Source organism: Manis javanica, chromosome 3 (assembly GCF_040802235.1).
Source record: "Manis javanica isolate MJ-LG chromosome 3, MJ_LKY, whole genome shotgun sequence".
Classification (NCBI taxonomy): domain Eukaryota; kingdom Metazoa; phylum Chordata; class Mammalia; order Pholidota; family Manidae; genus Manis; species Manis javanica.
The window spans coordinates 122,227,266-122,244,204 of NC_133158.1; the positions used below are offsets into that span (position 1 = coordinate 122,227,266).

At 40.7% G+C, this 16,939-nt stretch overlaps 1 pseudogene; it reads right to left on the bottom strand.

Moving 5' to 3' along the window:
* Nucleotides 1–1,556: 1,556 nt before the first annotated feature.
* Nucleotides 1,557–16,939, bottom strand: part of LOC118973515 (large ribosomal subunit protein eL21-like) — a 44,942-nt pseudogene continuing 29,559 nt past the window's right edge.

The following is a 16,939-nucleotide window of genomic DNA, read 5'->3' on the forward strand; positions in this document are numbered from 1 at the left end:
CTGACCCTTCTTCCCCCTCCCCTCAATCGGTCTCAACTCTCTCTGGTCGGAAACCTCCCCTCAGCCCCTCTCCCACTGCCCCCATCCCTAGAAACAACCTCCCACTTCTCCCCCACCCCTCCACTCCTCCCTTGCCGGCTTCCTCAATTCCCACCTCCCCCCCAAATTCCAGTCCTGTCCCTGGGAAAGGCAAAACTCCTCTGGTCCCACCCTGCCTGTGTGTGGCCCGAGGTGGGTCGGGGCACGCCCAGCCTGCTCCCCGGCCTGAGGAGGGTGAATGGGGCCCTGTGTGCACGCGCTCCGTGGGCGGATATCAGTGGTCAGTGCGTCACTGGGTGAAAAGTGGCCCAGGGACTTTTGGGAGGCAGCCCTGAAAATGAGCCCCGGCCCACCGGCCCAGGGGTGAACACAACCCACCTCCTCGGGCGATAAAGATGGTGCGAAGTCAACTCTGACCCCGACGACCTCGCTGTGCTTCCTGCGGACTGAGCTCCCGCCATCAGAGCCGCCGTCCCTACCGCGCTGAGCGTGGGAGGCGCGGGCGCTCACCCCGAGACTCAGGGGCCGGGCTGCTGAGCTGCACCTGCAGGGCGCCCAGCCCCCTCCGCCGCGCTCCGCAGGGGAGACCGGGCCCCACGCGCCCTCAGCAGTAAAGCTTGTCTCCCCTTATAAACGTTTGATACACGGTTGGGGGAACTATTCCTCAAAATAATACAAATAAGCTTCTATTTTCACTGATCAAAATAGTTAAGAATTTTTTTTTTAAGAGAACAGTTCGGACAAAGCAGCAAAAGCGGAGGTACCCATGCCCTGCGGCGGCGGAAGAGTGAAGTCGTCCAACTCTTGGCGAAATGTAATGACGACGAGTACTAAGGCTCTTTGCTTATACAATTTGATACCGTAATTCTACTTGTGAAAATGTATCAAAGGGAACAATCCCAAATATTCCCAAATCACAGTTATGCTTTGTACTGGAAAATGACAAACAACTTACTAAAAATATTACGGTACATCACAAGTTGGAATCCATCTGTCATTAATAACATTTATGAAGAATTTTTAACACCAGGAAACTGTCTTATTACAATAAAAACAATACAAATTACTATATATGATATAATCACAAATGTTTTAAAAAGCGTAGAAGAAAAACTGGAAGAAAACTAATTAAATGGGAGAGGTGATCTTTTTCCCTTTTTTTTTTTTTTTTTACTGTTTTATGAACAATGTCAAAGATACACTGAGGTGTAGATAGTAAGTTCGCCATCACTAAACATTAGAAATGCAGTCTTCCTGATGAAGCCCCTCAGGACCCTCCTTACCCTCACCCTCACCCCTGAGCTAACCTCTCCATATTTTTATTATATATGAACATTATATAAAACTGTTTTAAACATTCCAGACTTTACATATATGATAAAGACTACACATACACCTCTGTGACTGTTTTTTTCCAGTCAACCTGATGCTTTAGGGATTTATCCATGTTGACTCATGTTGACAAATCTAGCTCTGGTTCATTCAGTAAATGAGTTTATATATATATATATATATATTTTACAGTCCAGAGATCTTTTATTTATTTACGTTTTATACCCATCAAGCCATGAATTCACAGGGAACGGGTTCCAGCAGCTCAGACTCCTTTCCATTTGTTCTCACAAAGTGTGCTTCTCTGGGTGGAGCAGGCTGGTGCTTCAGTTGAACCCAAGTTCCTTTCTCTTTGGCTTCCTTCTTTTTCTGATTATTTTCCTTCACACGCTTCAGAAAGCTATCTCGGCTCTTAGAGTGCTTAATGTGCTCGATAAGTACATTAATTCTCTTTGCAAGGATCTTGCCCTTTATTTGTTCACAATGCCAACAGCATGCTGGGTAACATTGTAGACTTGTCCATTTTGCCATGGTAACATTTGTGGGGCATTCCTTTTTGAACAGTGCCCATTCCCTTGATGTCTGCTGTATCATCTTTCTTGTAGATTGGCATGTACGTGGCCAAAGGAACAACTCCATGTTTTCTAAAAGGTCTAGAAAACATATCGTGGGTGCCTCTCCTCTTTCCCTTTGTGTTGGTCATTTTGGTGATTTACTGGAAGATGGCAGTTCTGGCCAAAGAGAAAAATGAGTTAATATTTATAAAGAACATGATGTTACATATGTTTTAGGATTTTTTTTAATAAATAAAACTTTATTTTCACTGCAGTGTAGTACACTATTGTGTTAATATTAAATTTATTCATTTACTTATGAAAACTTGGCCTGTTTGCATTTTTTCCTGATTATAAACAATGCAATGGACAGTTTAGTGCATGTCTTCCTGTGAATGTGTGTGAGTTTCCATAGGGTACACATCCAGGATTGGTCTGCAGTGTTACAAAGGACATCCAGCTTCAACGTTACTAGTCACTGCCAACTCCATCTCCAAAGTACTAATACCAGCAATAGCTGGGTTATTGTGTTCCCAGTCCTCATCACTTCCTATTATCAAATTTGTTCATTTTTTTTCCTGACTTAATGGGCTTGCAGAATTCTTTCTTTTTGGTTTAATTTCTATTTTCAATTAATTACTATGAGGTTAGAGGTTAAGTATCTATTCATATGTTTAATGTTTATTTGTAATTTTTATTCTGTAAACTCCCATCCATAACCTTTTCTGAGTTTTCTATTTGTTGTTGTAAATTTTTTGTTGATGGTTAAGAATTCTTTGTATATTTTGGATATTAATTCTTTGTCTGAAGGGCCCCCACCAGTAAGATGGCGAACTTCCGGCTTCTCTTCCGGGTCCTTGGTTCCTGCCGGCACCACCTGAAGACCAATCACCTCTCTCCCCACTCCCACTCCCAGCACCTAGCCAATAGCCACCAGCCCCGTAGAAGTAACACCACAATCACCCCATGCCCCTTCCTATATAACCCAGCACCTTTCCCTAATAAAGTGGATTTCTCCAGTGAATTGCTGGTATGTGTCGCTCCTTTCCTTTCCTTGTCAGATGGATGTTGTGCCAATATTATCATTCACACCTTGACTTGTCTTATAACTTCTTATGGTGTTTTCCAAGGCATAGAAAATTTATATGTTAATGTAATTTAACTTTTCTATTTCTTTATAGTCTGTGCTTTGGATGACTTGATTAAAATACCCTTTCTTATTCCAAGATCATGTCTCCCTGTGTTTTCTTCTAAAAATTTTTAAATGTGTTATTTTATATTTTGTCTTATATCCACCCACATTTGATTCTTTGTGAAAGTGGTTATGGGGAGATCTTCTTTCTCATATGGATAACAATCGTCCTAGAACCATTCATCCCAGTCATCTGCAATGTCAGCTTTGCCATAAATCGAATTTCCCAAAATGTGTTGGTCTGTTTCTGAGCTCTCTATTTTGTTCCATTGGTCTATTTGTTTGTCCTTGAGCAATACTGCAGTCTTAATTACTGTAATTTGATAATAAGTCTTGGCTTCTGGGTGAGCTTGTATTCCCAAATATTTTTAAGACTGTCTTGGCTATTGGAAGTCCTTTACAGTTTCATATACATTTTAAAATCAGCTTGTGTACAAAATCTTTGTGGGAGGGGTTTGAACAATGACTTTATAGATTTATTTTGGGAAATTGACATATTTATGATGCTGAGTTTTCCTTTATGATAAACATGGCACATATCTCCATTTATTTAGGTATTCTTCGAAATCCTGCCATAAAGTTTTACATATTTTCCATATATATCTGACATCTTTTGTTAGATTTATTCCTAGATACTCTAGGATTCACTTTGATAATTGAAAAAACCACCTTTATTTTTTGTTTTAACTATACATCTTTCTTGTATGTAAGAATTTATATTAACATGCAAATTGGGCTCATGGGAAGATGGTCTACTCTATGACCAGTTTCCTCAGATTTGATAGAACCTTTGGAGGAAGGAAAAAGGCAGAATAACTTTTTTAATGCACTTAAGAATTAAAAATATGTGTATTTGTGTAGGGAGATGAAAGAATAGGAGAGATTTATAAAAACTCATTAAGTACACTGCTCACCTCTGGTTCTCAGGCTCCCAGTAGCCTTCCACAATACATCTGCTGCTTACAGGTGTTTGTAATATTTTAATCTCCCACAATTATGTATATGATTTATGCTCTCTCCAAATCTATCCCATCCATTTTTTGACACAAATGGAGAAATAAAATGCATGAAATACACAATAGTTTAGCACCTTGCTTTTCTCACTGAACTTCTTATCTATAATCATTCCATGTCAATACTCAGTCTATCTCACTAAAGAAATAGCTACAAAGTAGTTCACTTTCTGGTTACCTGTTGGTAGACATTAAGTTGTTTCCAGCTTTTTGCAAAAACAAATATTGCAATCGACAACTTTACATATATATAGCTTTGTACACTTAATATGGAGTACCTATAGGATGGACAGAGATAATGCATGTGTAATTTTGATAGACTTGGCCAAATGGCTGTCTAAAAAGATTGCAGTGACTTACAAGTCCAACAAATGCATGAGAATGCTTGTTTGCATTCTCATAAGTATCAAATTTCTTAATGAAAAACATCTCCTTTTTAGTTTTTATTTGCATATCCTTATTTATAGGAGAAATGGAACATCTTTTGTCTTTCAGCCATTTATATATCCTTTTCTGCACTATGCCCATTTTTCTATTGGGTTTTTCTTCATTGATTTGAAAGAGTTGATTACATATTGAGGAAATTAACTATCTGACATACGAGTTGCAATTATTTTTCCAATTTTCACTTATTTTTTTATTTTGTGTTTGGCGTTTCTCCATGCAGAATTTTGTTTTATGTGTTCACACATGTCCTTTTTTTTTTTTCCTTTTTTGGCTTCTGGGTTTTATCTCTTACTTAGAAAGACTTCTCCACTCCAAGGTTTTTAATTTTTAATTCTTTCTTTTTTCTAGTATTTTACATACATTTTCATAGTGAAATATACACATTTTGTTTAATTAGCTTGTCAGTTCTATAAAAATCTTTGTTGGGATTTTGACTAAAATAATAACTTAAAATTTTGTGAAGTTGACATCTTTATGATATTGAGTCATCCTATTGATAAACATGGTATATATCTCCATACAGCAAATTGGGATTTTATAATCCATATACACACAGCAAACTCAATTATATGTACATATTTAGAAAGAGAGTATCATGAACACCCTAACAACCTAAAAGCCCTTCCCTGGTTCCATCTTGCTCTTTGTAGATTACAACCTTCTCCCTCCCCAGGAATGGGAGGGATTTCTAATTTCTGTAATACCTGATTTCTGGACTAAACCGTGTAGGTCTCCCTAAACAGTACAGCTTAGTTTTGTCTTTTGTAAACATTATTCAAATGGGATGATGTAATACTTGGGAGTGGGGTTATCCTTTGCTTCTTCCACACTGCATTATGTTTGTGAGACTATTCCCTGTTGCACAGAGCAACATGCATCTATTAGATACAGAACATGCTTTTTTTCTTATGTCGATACTAGATAGATATAGATAGATAGATAGATAGATAGATAGATAGATAGATAGATAGATAGATAGATAGATAGATAGGTAGGTAGGTAGGTAGATAGGTAGATAGAGACATAGAGATATATATAAAAAATCCTGTTTCTAGTCTTCTGGTCTAGTAACTATTCAAGGTCTCAAGAGTCATTTTAAGGATTAACTTTACTCCCCTGTAGATTCCTCCCCACCCCCCATCCTTTTTTCTCTTTCTTTTCTCATAAATCTTTGTGATCACTCCAAATCCTTCTCAGAAGTGGTAAGTTTCCACATGACTGTGTGAAACTGCCTGGGTCTTTTCTGCCTTGTTTTCCCTCATGGAGAATGAAGACCTGAAAGGTGTGGAGACCAGCGAAGGGGACAAGAAGGCAGGAGGAGGCCTCCGCGCCTTCCTGGATCTGGGCTGACTCAGACTGGCTCATTCGACGACTGCACCGTCCTCACTGCCCCCAGCCCCAGCGCACACTCTCAGGGTGACACTGCCCCCCTCCGCCCCCTCTACCCCCGTCAGTGGAAAATCAGCATGTGAAGTACAGGAACACGCAGGTTAGGCACTGGGAGGGGTCAGAGGAGCGGGACTTCCGCCAGTTCATTGCTCACCCACTAGAGGGCATTGGTGCGCTTCCCAGAAGAGCGGGTCCCGGAACGTTCGGTTTTCCAGTCCGCGCTTGTCCCGCGGACACTTAGACTGGTTCGGTGCTGGTGCGGGAGAAGCAGGTGAGGGAGCCCATAAACCCCCAAAGCCCAGGCAGAGAGGAAGCGGAGCCCAGGCACGCCCCCACCACCACCCCCCACACACCTGGAGATGAGACCCGAGGAGGGGGACCAGAACCGCAGAAGCACGGTTAGAGGTCAAGCCAAGAGCATGCAGGTGTGCGTAACGTGGAGGACAGCAAGCTACCTACTACAGTTGGAGACCCAAAACTCCCCTCCCAGCCCCAAAGCAGTTCCCATCCTGCCATCAGGCCCAAATCCCCGCGGTTAGAGTCACTCTCTTCATTACAAAGACACCCGCCCATTGCCCCCTCTCCCTGCCCCCCATCATATATACATGTGTTAACCACATGCTACCCAGGGACAGCTCATTAACCCTTTGGGAAGCAGCGACACATTAGCAGTTATTTTGCACTAAGGTGGGATTGGAGTGAGAAGATCTTTGGGCTGTAGGTTACTGGGGACGTTGTTATAATTACCTCCAGGACTACAGTAATAGTCATTGTTTATTCACTTGTTGCTTGCTAGGCATCTGGGAGCTTTGTCTGACTATATCTTTAAAAAAAAACAACATTTTAATACAAAATTTCCAGATCACTTGGTTAAAATGAGGTCTGCTAGGTTTTTCACTGTAAAGTTAACATTTTCCCTTTGTAATTAATAAATATTTGAGGGAAGTTACTTTGAGACTATGAAATATTGTTTCTCCCCAAGCTTCTCCCCACTTCTGACTGTCGGTGGTCTGCCTCTGGAACACCTGTACATGCTGGTCTTGGTGTTTTGGGCACCGGGTTCACAGCCCTCCTTTTACCCCAGTCCAGCCACCCGCCTGAGTACGTCAGTGTACAGCATCCCCCTCTGCCTCAGCTCCCACCCTCTGCTTGACTCCTCCAGCCTGAAGTCTGGCATGGATGCTCCCTGCACTCTTGACTTCTAGTCTCCTCCCCCACTTTGGTCTAACTTGGCTTCTTTTCTCTCCCTCCACGCTACAAGACTCTTCCTTGGTGGCTACTTCTCTGTTAAATTCCCACATCCTTCAAACACCACAGATAGTATCTCTTACCATTTTCCTGGGAATAACCAAGCTTCAGGTCCCAACTACTTCAACTTCTAATCCTTTCCTTATAGTCTCCAAACATCTCCACCTCCACCACCATCCTGTCCTCTTCAGTCCAATGTCAGAGGCCCACTGGGGCTCAGAGGACATCCTGGTAAAGTAGAAAAACACTGGCTGTGGTATAACTGACCTCTGATTGGATCCTAGTGCTACCACTTACGAGCTATACAATATTTTTTCCTCTATTTTTTGTGAGCATCAATTAACATATCAGTGATGTCTGAACAGAAATAATAATTAAGGATTTTAAGAATTAGTATTGATGTGTGTGACGAATTCCTGAAACAGACTGGTGTGTACTGCTCCATAAATGGTAGCTATTATAATTATTCACAGTATGGAGCCCTGTTCCCTCTAAAAACTTCATGCATTATCACCCTTCTCTCCTGTGTTTTCAACCACTCACTCTCAACTGGTTCCTTCCGTAGGCTTATAAACTAGGCCAAATTTCTCCCATCTTAAAAACAAACAAAAAACCCTCTGTAAGGAAATCCACCAGCTCCCTCAAGTACTTTCACATGTTGTCATGAAAGAGGAACTTTCCAGGAGGAAATTATTGGCTTAACCAATGTGTGGTTCTTTGAGATTCCTATTTCCTGTGGGTATCTCCCGTTTGGCATTTTTAATCAGCAGATTGGTTTATTTCATCAATCCTGGAAATTTTTCAACCATTTTCTCTTCAAATATTGCCTCTGCTCCACTCTCTCTCCCCTCCCCTCTGTCTGAACTCCAGTAATCCACACATCTTGCATTTTCGCACTGCATCTTCTATCTCATTTATTATTTTCCATCTTCATGCCTCTCTGGACATTGTTCTGGGTGGTTTTTCTGACTTAACTTCCTTTCCATTATCTGTTATTAAACTTGTTTTCTATCGAGTTCTTAATTGGATTATTGTAGGTGTCAGTTCTGTATTATCTAATTGGTTCTTTTAAAAATCTGCAATATCGCTTTCAAAATGTCCATATCCTTAAATAAAACTTTATATTCTGCTTTTATCTCCTTCTGCCAATATCTGGGCACTCAGTCCAGAAATGGGCTTGAGAATATTCTAAATGACCACAAAGTTGGTCTGCACCCATTTCTGGGGTCGGTGCGCAGAGCACAGGGTGGGCTTAAACTAAGTGTCCATGTTGGTGGACAATGAATGCCAAGTCTGTCCCTTTAGCTCTACGTTCCAGATTCTGAGGATTGGCAGGCAGCCCCAGGATAAAAATGCCAGCATGGTGAGGTAGCGGGTGACTCTTACCTGCTAAGAGTCTTCAGGACGCTACAGTATGCAATATCACCCTCCTGCTCACCCAAGGAGCTAGGCCTGTTGGCTGCCTGCTCCCAGTGAGTGACTGCATTTCAGGTAAGGAGTAAGGACTCGGCCACTTAGACCCTTATCCTCCCTGTTCTACTCTATTAATTGCTCTTTTTTGGTTTGGCTTTCAATGTTATTAAGAAGATGATTTAAGGTATCCTCTGATTTCTGTAGCCCCCTTAGAGGGAGGGTGGTTCATCCCTTAGTCTAGCATCACTGGGAGCAGATGCTGAGGAATCACTGGTGCCCCTGGTACCACTTATTTCCTGCTGAACTTAGATTCTTCCTTTTATTCATCCATAGTTGAGCTTTACATGGGGGTAACAGGAGGGCCTTATAATAGAGAAAGCAATTTACAACTAGCCATTGGATGTGGCCTGGCCTGTGCCCCTGGCTCCACTGGAAGGCTCAGGACCTGGCCAGGAGGTCATCTTCCTGTCTCCTGACCAGTCATCAGGACATGTCTGCATGGCTGGGGAGAGTGCTGGTCTTCCAGGGTGGTAACCCATTGTGGATTTGAGCCCAAGGTCTCTGTAAGTGGAAATGTTCTTCTATGGTGTGAGCAGACCTCTCTGGGTGCACCACCTGGGAAAGAGGCCTGTTCTTAGGAAGGTAACATTAACTCAGATGTGATGCCTTCTCCATGCGGCCTGTGCTGACTCTCCTAACATGGGCCTCCCCTAACCCCTGCTGTGGCTCTTGGGCCCTTCCTTAGTACCTGCTGCAGAGCCCACATCACACTCTATCTTGTATAATCAAGATTTTCTGTACACAGCATGTCTTCCCTTTTGTGGTGGTGACTGCCTCTGTCTCATGTGTTTGCCTTGGTTGAAAAGCCCTGACCATCATATTGCTCAGTTCATGCTGTATTATTATTTGTGGTCTGCACAGTCCTTTAGTTATGTTATTAATTATCTTATCCTCTTTTCTCCCTATTACCTACTCTCATTCCCCTCTCCCTGCAGGTCATTATTTTACTATGCTAGTGGCCATCTTTATTTTAACTGTGTTCCTGCAAAATAGGCATTGTTGATTTATGTGCATATATTTTAAAAGGTTATGTGAAAGGTATTATGCAATATATCTTATTGTATTTCCTCTCCTCTGTGTGTTTTTTTTTTTTTTGAGAGGGCATCTCTCATATTTATTGATCAAATGGTTGTTAACAACAATAAAATTCAGTATAGGGGGGTCAATGCTCAATGTACAATCATTAATCCATCTCAAGCCTAATTCTCGTCAGTCTCCAATCTTCTGAAGCATAACGAACAAGTTCTTACATGGTGAATGAATTCTTACATAGTGAATAAATTCTTACATGGTGAACAGTACAAGGGCATTCATCACAGAAACTTTCGGTTTTGATCACGCATTCTGAACTATAAACAATCAGGTCAAATATGAATATTCGTTAGATTTTTATACTTGATTTATATGTTGATCCCACATTTCTCCCTTTATTATTATTATTTTTTTTATTTTTAATAAAATGCTGAAGTGGTAGGTAGATGCAAGATAAAGGTAGAAAACATAGCTTAGTGCTATAAGAGGGCAAATGTAGATGATCAGGTGTGTGCCTATGGACATATTAATCCAAGCTAGACCAGGGCAGCAAAACATCCACGGATGCAGAAGATTTCTCTCAAAGCAGGGGGGGTGAGGTTCTGAGCCTCACCTCTGTTGATCCCCAATTTCTCACCTGATGGCCCCCCTGCGACTGTGCCTGTCTTAGGTTGTTCCTCCCTTGAGGAATCTTACCCGTCTCTGGCTAACCAGTCATCTTCTGGAGTCATACAGGGAAATGTAAAGTTCGTAAGTGAGAGAGAAGCCATATTGTTTGAAAAGGTTAGCTTTTTACTTCTTTGCAGATTTATGCCCTGTGGCTTCTATGCCCAGCACTTGTCTCGAGGTATCTTTACCACCTGGAGGAATTATGATACTCGGGAAATTCGATATGAGGCACGAATTCTATTTAAGGGTTGTAATTAGGAAGGAAGAAGAAAAGCTATAGAGGTAGCATATGGAAGAAAACATGGGAGGATTGATTATTTCTTTGACATATCTTCTTGTAGATATACCTTACCTTAAGCATGTATAGGTTTTAAACTACCAACTAATTTGCGCTCACATATTAACATAATAGGAATACGGTGACATAAACAAAGCAAATCTATAATTACCATCCATCTCCAGTGAAGCCAAGAAAACCATTTAGGCACCCTAGGCATTTGTGAAAATTTGTCTATGATATGATGGATATTGTCCAACTGTACTTGCACAGTTGAGAGAAATCAGACAAATTAAAGCAGCCCATTTCTGGGATCTGTTCACATCCCATATGTTCTTGTAACCGTAGATAGTCCATAGTCATAAGATTTTGGAGTGCTACAACTTGCACCCCTCCCAACTCCTGGTTGAGTTCCAACAGTACAGATCTGGTCAAATTCGTTGTCTCACTGTATGCACATGCCAGCCTAGACATCTCCCTCCTGATTCCAATGGCAAGTCCAGGAAACGGACGGGTGGACGCAGCCACAACCGCAGCATCGCCCGGATCCCTGTGGAGGCTTTTTGATGATCATCCCCCGGCACGAGTCCTCCAGAGAGTGCTGATGCCGGAAGCTCCTCCTAATATCGTATCTTAGTTCATTTTCTGGGTATCCAAGCTAGGCCTTGATCTTCTGCATAGAAACAAACAGACCCTTTGCCCACGCTTTGACATGCCCTCTATACCACTGTGCAGAACTCATTGGAGGTCAGCACACAGGGACTGCCTTTTTTTTTTTTTATTAAGAGAAAGGAATATTATCAGAAAAGAGTACCTCCATAGCTGATCATCTGACACCCTTTAAGTGATCAACATTAAGGATATTTAAAGCATGCGTTGATCTTTGATTTACCGATAGTTTTATCCTATCAAGGAGTAATCCCCCTTTTCTTTCTTTCTTTCTTTCCTTCTTTTTTTTTAATCTTTAATATACACTTACATGAAGAGTACTATGTTTACTATGCTCTCCCCTATATCAGGTCCCCCCTAACAACCACATTACGGTTACTGTCCATCAACTTAGCAAAATGTTGTAGAATCACTACATATCCTCTCTGTGTTGCACAGCCCACACTCCTCTTTCTCCCTACCCCCCCATGCATGCTAATCTTAATACCCCCCTTCTTCTTCCCCCCCCTTATCCCTCCCTGCCCACCCATCCTCCCCAGTTCCTTTCCCTTTGGCACCTGTTAGTCCATTTTTGGGTTCTGTAATTCCGCTGCTGTTTTGTTCCTTCAGTTTTTCGTTTGTTCTTATACTCCTCAGATGAGTGAAATCATTTGGTATTTCTCTTTCTCCGCTTGGCTTATTTTACTGAGCATAATACTCTCCAGCTCCATCCATGTTGCTGCAAATGGTAGGATTTTCCCTCTTCTTATGGCTGAGTACTATTCCATTGTGTATATGTACCACATCTTCTTTATCCATTCATCTACCGATGGACATTTAGGTTGCTTCCAATTCTTGGCTATTGTAAATAGTGCTGCGATAAACATAGGGGTGCACCTGTCTTTCTCAAACTTCATTGCTGCGTTCTTAGGGTAAATTCCTAGGAGTGGAATTCCTGAGTCAAAAGGTAGGTCTGTTTTGAGCATTTTGATGAACCTCCATACTGCGTTCCACAATGGTTGAACTAATTTACATTCCCACCAGCAGTGTAGGAGGGTTCCCCTGTCTCCACAGCCTCGCCAACATTTGTTGTTGTTTGTCTTTTGGATGGCAGCTATCCTTACTGGTGTGAGGTGATACCTCATTGTAGTTTTAATTTGCATTTTTCTGATAATTAGCGATATGGAGCACCTTTTCATGTGTCTGTTGGCAATCTGTATTTCTTTTTTAGAGAACTGTCTGTTCAGTTCCTCTGCCCATTTTTTAATTGGGTTATTTGTTTTTTGTTTGTTGAGGCGTCTGAGCTCTTTAAATATTCTGGACGTCAAGCCTTTATCGGATCTGTCATTTTCAAATATATTCTCCCATACTGTAGGGTTCCTTTTTGTTCTATTGATGGTGTCCTTCGCTGTACAGAAGTTTTTCAGCTTAATGTAGTCCCACTTGCTCATTTTTGCTGTTGTTTTCCTTGCCCGGGGAGATATGTTCAAGAAGAGGTCACTCATGTTTATGTCTAAGAGGTTTTTGCCGATGTTTTTTTCCAAGAGTTTAATGGTTTCATGACTTACATTCAGGTCTTTGATCCATTTTGAGTTTACCTTTGTATATGGGGTTAGACAATGGTCCAGTTTCATTCTCCTACACGTAGCTGTCCAGTTTTGCCAACACCATCTGTTGAAGAGACTGTCATTTCCCCATTGTATGTCCATGGCTCCTTTATCAAATATTAATTGACCATATTTGTTTGGGTTAATTTCTGGAGTCTCTAATCTGTTCCACTGGTCTGTGGCTCTGTTCTTGTGCCAGTACCAAATTGTCTTGATTACTATGGCTTTGTAGTAGAGCTTGAAGTTGGAGGGTAAGATCCCCCCTACTTTATTCTTCTTTTTCAGGATTGCTTTGGCTATTCGGGGTCTTTGGTGTTTCCATATGAATTTTTGAATTATTTGTTCCAATTCATTGAAGAATGTTGCTGGTAATTTGATAGGGATTGCATCAAATCTGTATATTGCTTTGGGCAGGATGGCCATTTTGACGATATTAATTCTTCCTAGCCATGAGCATGGGATGAGTTTCCATTTATTAGTGTCCCCTTTAATTTCTCTTAAGAGTGACTTGTAGTTTTCAGAGTATAAGTCTTTCACTTCTTTGGTTAGGTTTATTCCTAGGTATTTTATTCTTTTTGATGCAAGTGTGAATGGAATTGTTTTCCTGATTTATCTTTGTTTTGGTTCATTGTTAGTGTATAGGAAAGCTACAGATTTCTGTGTGTTAATTTTGTATCCTGCAAATTTGATGTATTCGGATATCAGTTCTAGTAGTTTTGGAGTGGAGTCTTTAGGGTATTTTATGTACAGTATCATATCATCTGCAAATAGTGACAGTTTAACTTCTTCTTTACCAATCTGGATTCCTTGTATTTCTTTCTTTTGTCTGATTGCCGTGGCTAGGACCTCCAGCACTATGTTAAATAACAGTGGGGAGAGTACGCATCCCTGTCTTGTTCCCGATCTCAGAGGAAATGCTTTCAGCTTCTCACTGTTCAGTATAATGCAGACTGTGGGTTTATCATATATGGCCTTTATTATGTTGAGGTATTTGCCCTCTATTCCCATTTTGCTGAGAGTTTTTATCATGAATGGATGTAGAATTTTGTCAAATGCTTTTTCAGCATCTATGGAGATGATCATGTGGTTTTTGTCTTTCTTTTTGTTGATGTGGTGGATGATGTTGATGGATTTTCGAATGTTGTACCATCCTTGCATCCCAGGGATGAATCCCACTTGGTCATGTTGTATGATCCTTTTGATATACTGTTGAATTCTGTTTGCTAATATTTTATTGAGTATTTTTGCATCTACATTCATCAGGGATATTGGTCTCTAATTTTCTTTTTTGGTGGGGTCTTTGCCTGGTTTTGGTATTAGGGTGATGTTGGCTTCATAGAATGAGTTTGGGAGTATTCCCTCTTCTTCTATTTTGTGGAACACTTTAAGGAGAATGGGTATTATGTCTTCTCTGTGTGTCTGATAAAATTCCGAGGTAAATCCGTCCGGCCCCGGGGTTTTGTTCTTGGGTAGTTTTTTGATTACCGCTTCAATTTCTTTCCTCGTAATTGGTTTGTTTAACTTTTGTGTTCCTTCCTTGGTCAGTCTTGGGAGGTTGTATTTTTCTAGGAAGTTGTCCATTTCTTCTAGGTTTTCCAGCTTGTTGGCATATAGGTTTTCATAGTAGTCTTTAATAATTCTTTGTATTTCTGTGGAGTCTGTCGTGATTTTTCCATTCTCATTTCTGATTATGTTGATTTCTGTTGATTCTCTTTTTCTCTTAATAAGTTTGGCTAGAGGCTTATCTATGTTGTTTATTTTCTCAAAGAACCAGCTCTTGGTTTCGTTGATTTTTGCTATTGTTTTATTCTTCTCAATTTTGTTTATTTCTTCTCTGATCTTTATTATGTCCCTCCTTCTGCTGAATTTAGGCCTCATTTGTTCTTCTTTTTCCAGTTTCGATAATTGTGATGTTAGACTATTCATTTGGGATTGTTCTTCCTTCTTCAAGTGTGCCTGGATTGCTATATACTTTCCTCTTAATATTGCTTTCGCTTCGTCCCACAAAAGTTGGGGCTTAGTGTTGTTGTTGTCCTTTGTTTCTATATATTCCTTGATCTCTATTTTGATTTGTTCATTGATCCATTGATTATTTAGTAACATGTTGTTAAGCCTCCATGTGTTTGTGAGCCTTTTTGTTTTCTTTGAGAATTTATTTCTACTTTTATACCTTTGTGGTCTGAAAAATTGGTTGGTAGAATTTCAATATTTTGGAATTTACTGAGGCTCTCTTTGTGAGCTAGTATGTGGTCTATTCTGGAGAATGTTCCATGTGCACTTGAGAAGAATGTATATCCTGTTGCTTTTGGATGTAGAGTTCTATAGATGTCTATTAGGCCCATCTGTTCTAGTGTGTTGTTCAGTGCCTGTGTGTCTTTACTTATTTTCTGCCCGGTGGATCTATCCTTTGGGGTGAGTGGTGTGTTGAAGTCTCCTAAAATGAATGCATTGCAGTCTATTTCCCTCTTTAGTTCTGTTAGTATTTGCTTCACATATGCTGGTGCTCCTGTATTGGGTGCATATATATTTAGAATGGTTATATCCTCTTGTTGGACTGAGCCCTTTATCATTATGTAGTATCCTTCTTTATCTCTTGTTACTTTCTTTGTTTTGAAGTCTATTTTGTCTGATATTAGTACTGCAACCCCTGCTTTCTTCTCACTGTTGTTTGCCTGAAATATGTTTTTCCATCCCTTGACTTTTAGTCTATGCTTGTCTTTGGGTTTAAGGTGAGTTTCTTGTAAGCAGCATATAGATGGGTCTTGCTTTTTTATCCATTCTTTTACTCTGTGTCTTTTGATTGGTGCATTCAGTCCATTTACATTTAGGGTGACTATTGAGAGATATGTACTTATTGCCATTGCAGGCTTTAGATTCGTGGTTTCCAAATGTTAAAGGTTAGCTTCTTTAGTATCTTACTGCCTAACTTAGCTCGCTTATTGAGCTGTTATATACACTGTCTGGAGATTCTTTTCTTCCCTCCCTTCTTATTCCTTCTCCTGCATTCTTCATATGTTGTGTGTTTTGTTCTGTGCTCTTTTTAGGAGTGCTCCCATCTAGAGCAGTCCCTGGAGGATGCCCTGTAGAGGTGGTTTGTGGGAAGCAAATTCCCTCAGCTTTTGCTTGTCTGGGAATTGTTTAATCCCGCCATCGTATTTAAATGATAGTCGTGCTGGATACAGTATCCTTGGTTCAAGGCCCTTCTGTTTCATTGCATTAAGTATATCATGCCATTCTCTTCTGGCCTGTAGGGTTTCTGTCGAGAAGTCTGATGTTAGCCTGATGGGTTTTCCTTTATAGGTGACCTTTTTCTCTCCAGCTGCCTTTCCTTGTCCTTGATCCTTGCCATTTTAATTACTATGTGTCTTGGTGTTGTCCTCCTTGGATCCTTTCTTTGGGGGTTCTGTGTAATTCCATGGTCTGTTCGATTATTTCCTCCCCCAGTTTGGGGAAGTTTTCAGCAATTATTTCTTCAAAGAGACTTTCTATGCCTTTTCCTCTTGCTTCTTCTTCTGGTACCCCTATAATACGAATATTATTCCTTTTGGCTTGGTCATATAGTTCTCTTAGTGTTGTTTCATTCCTGGAGATCCTTTTATCTCTCTCTATGGCAGCTTCTATACGTTCCTGTTCTCTGGCTTCTATTCCTTCAATGGCCTCTTGCATCTTATCCATTCTGCTTATAAATCCTTCCAGGGATTGTTTCACTTCTGTGATCTCCTTCCTGACATCTGTGATCTCCCTCCGGACTTCATCCCATTGCTCTTGCATTTTTCTCTGCATCTCATCCCATTGCTCTTGCATTTTTCTCTGCTTCTCTGTCAGCATGTTCATGATTTTTATTTTGAATTCTTTTTCAGGAGGACTGGTTAGGTCTGTCTCCTTCTCAGGTGTTTTCTCTGTGATCTTTGTCTGCCTGTAGTTTTGCCTTTTCATGGTGATAGAGAGAGTTTGCAGAGCTGGTACAAGTGACCGCTGGAAGAGCTTCCCTTCTTGTTGGTTTGTGGCCTTCCTCTCCT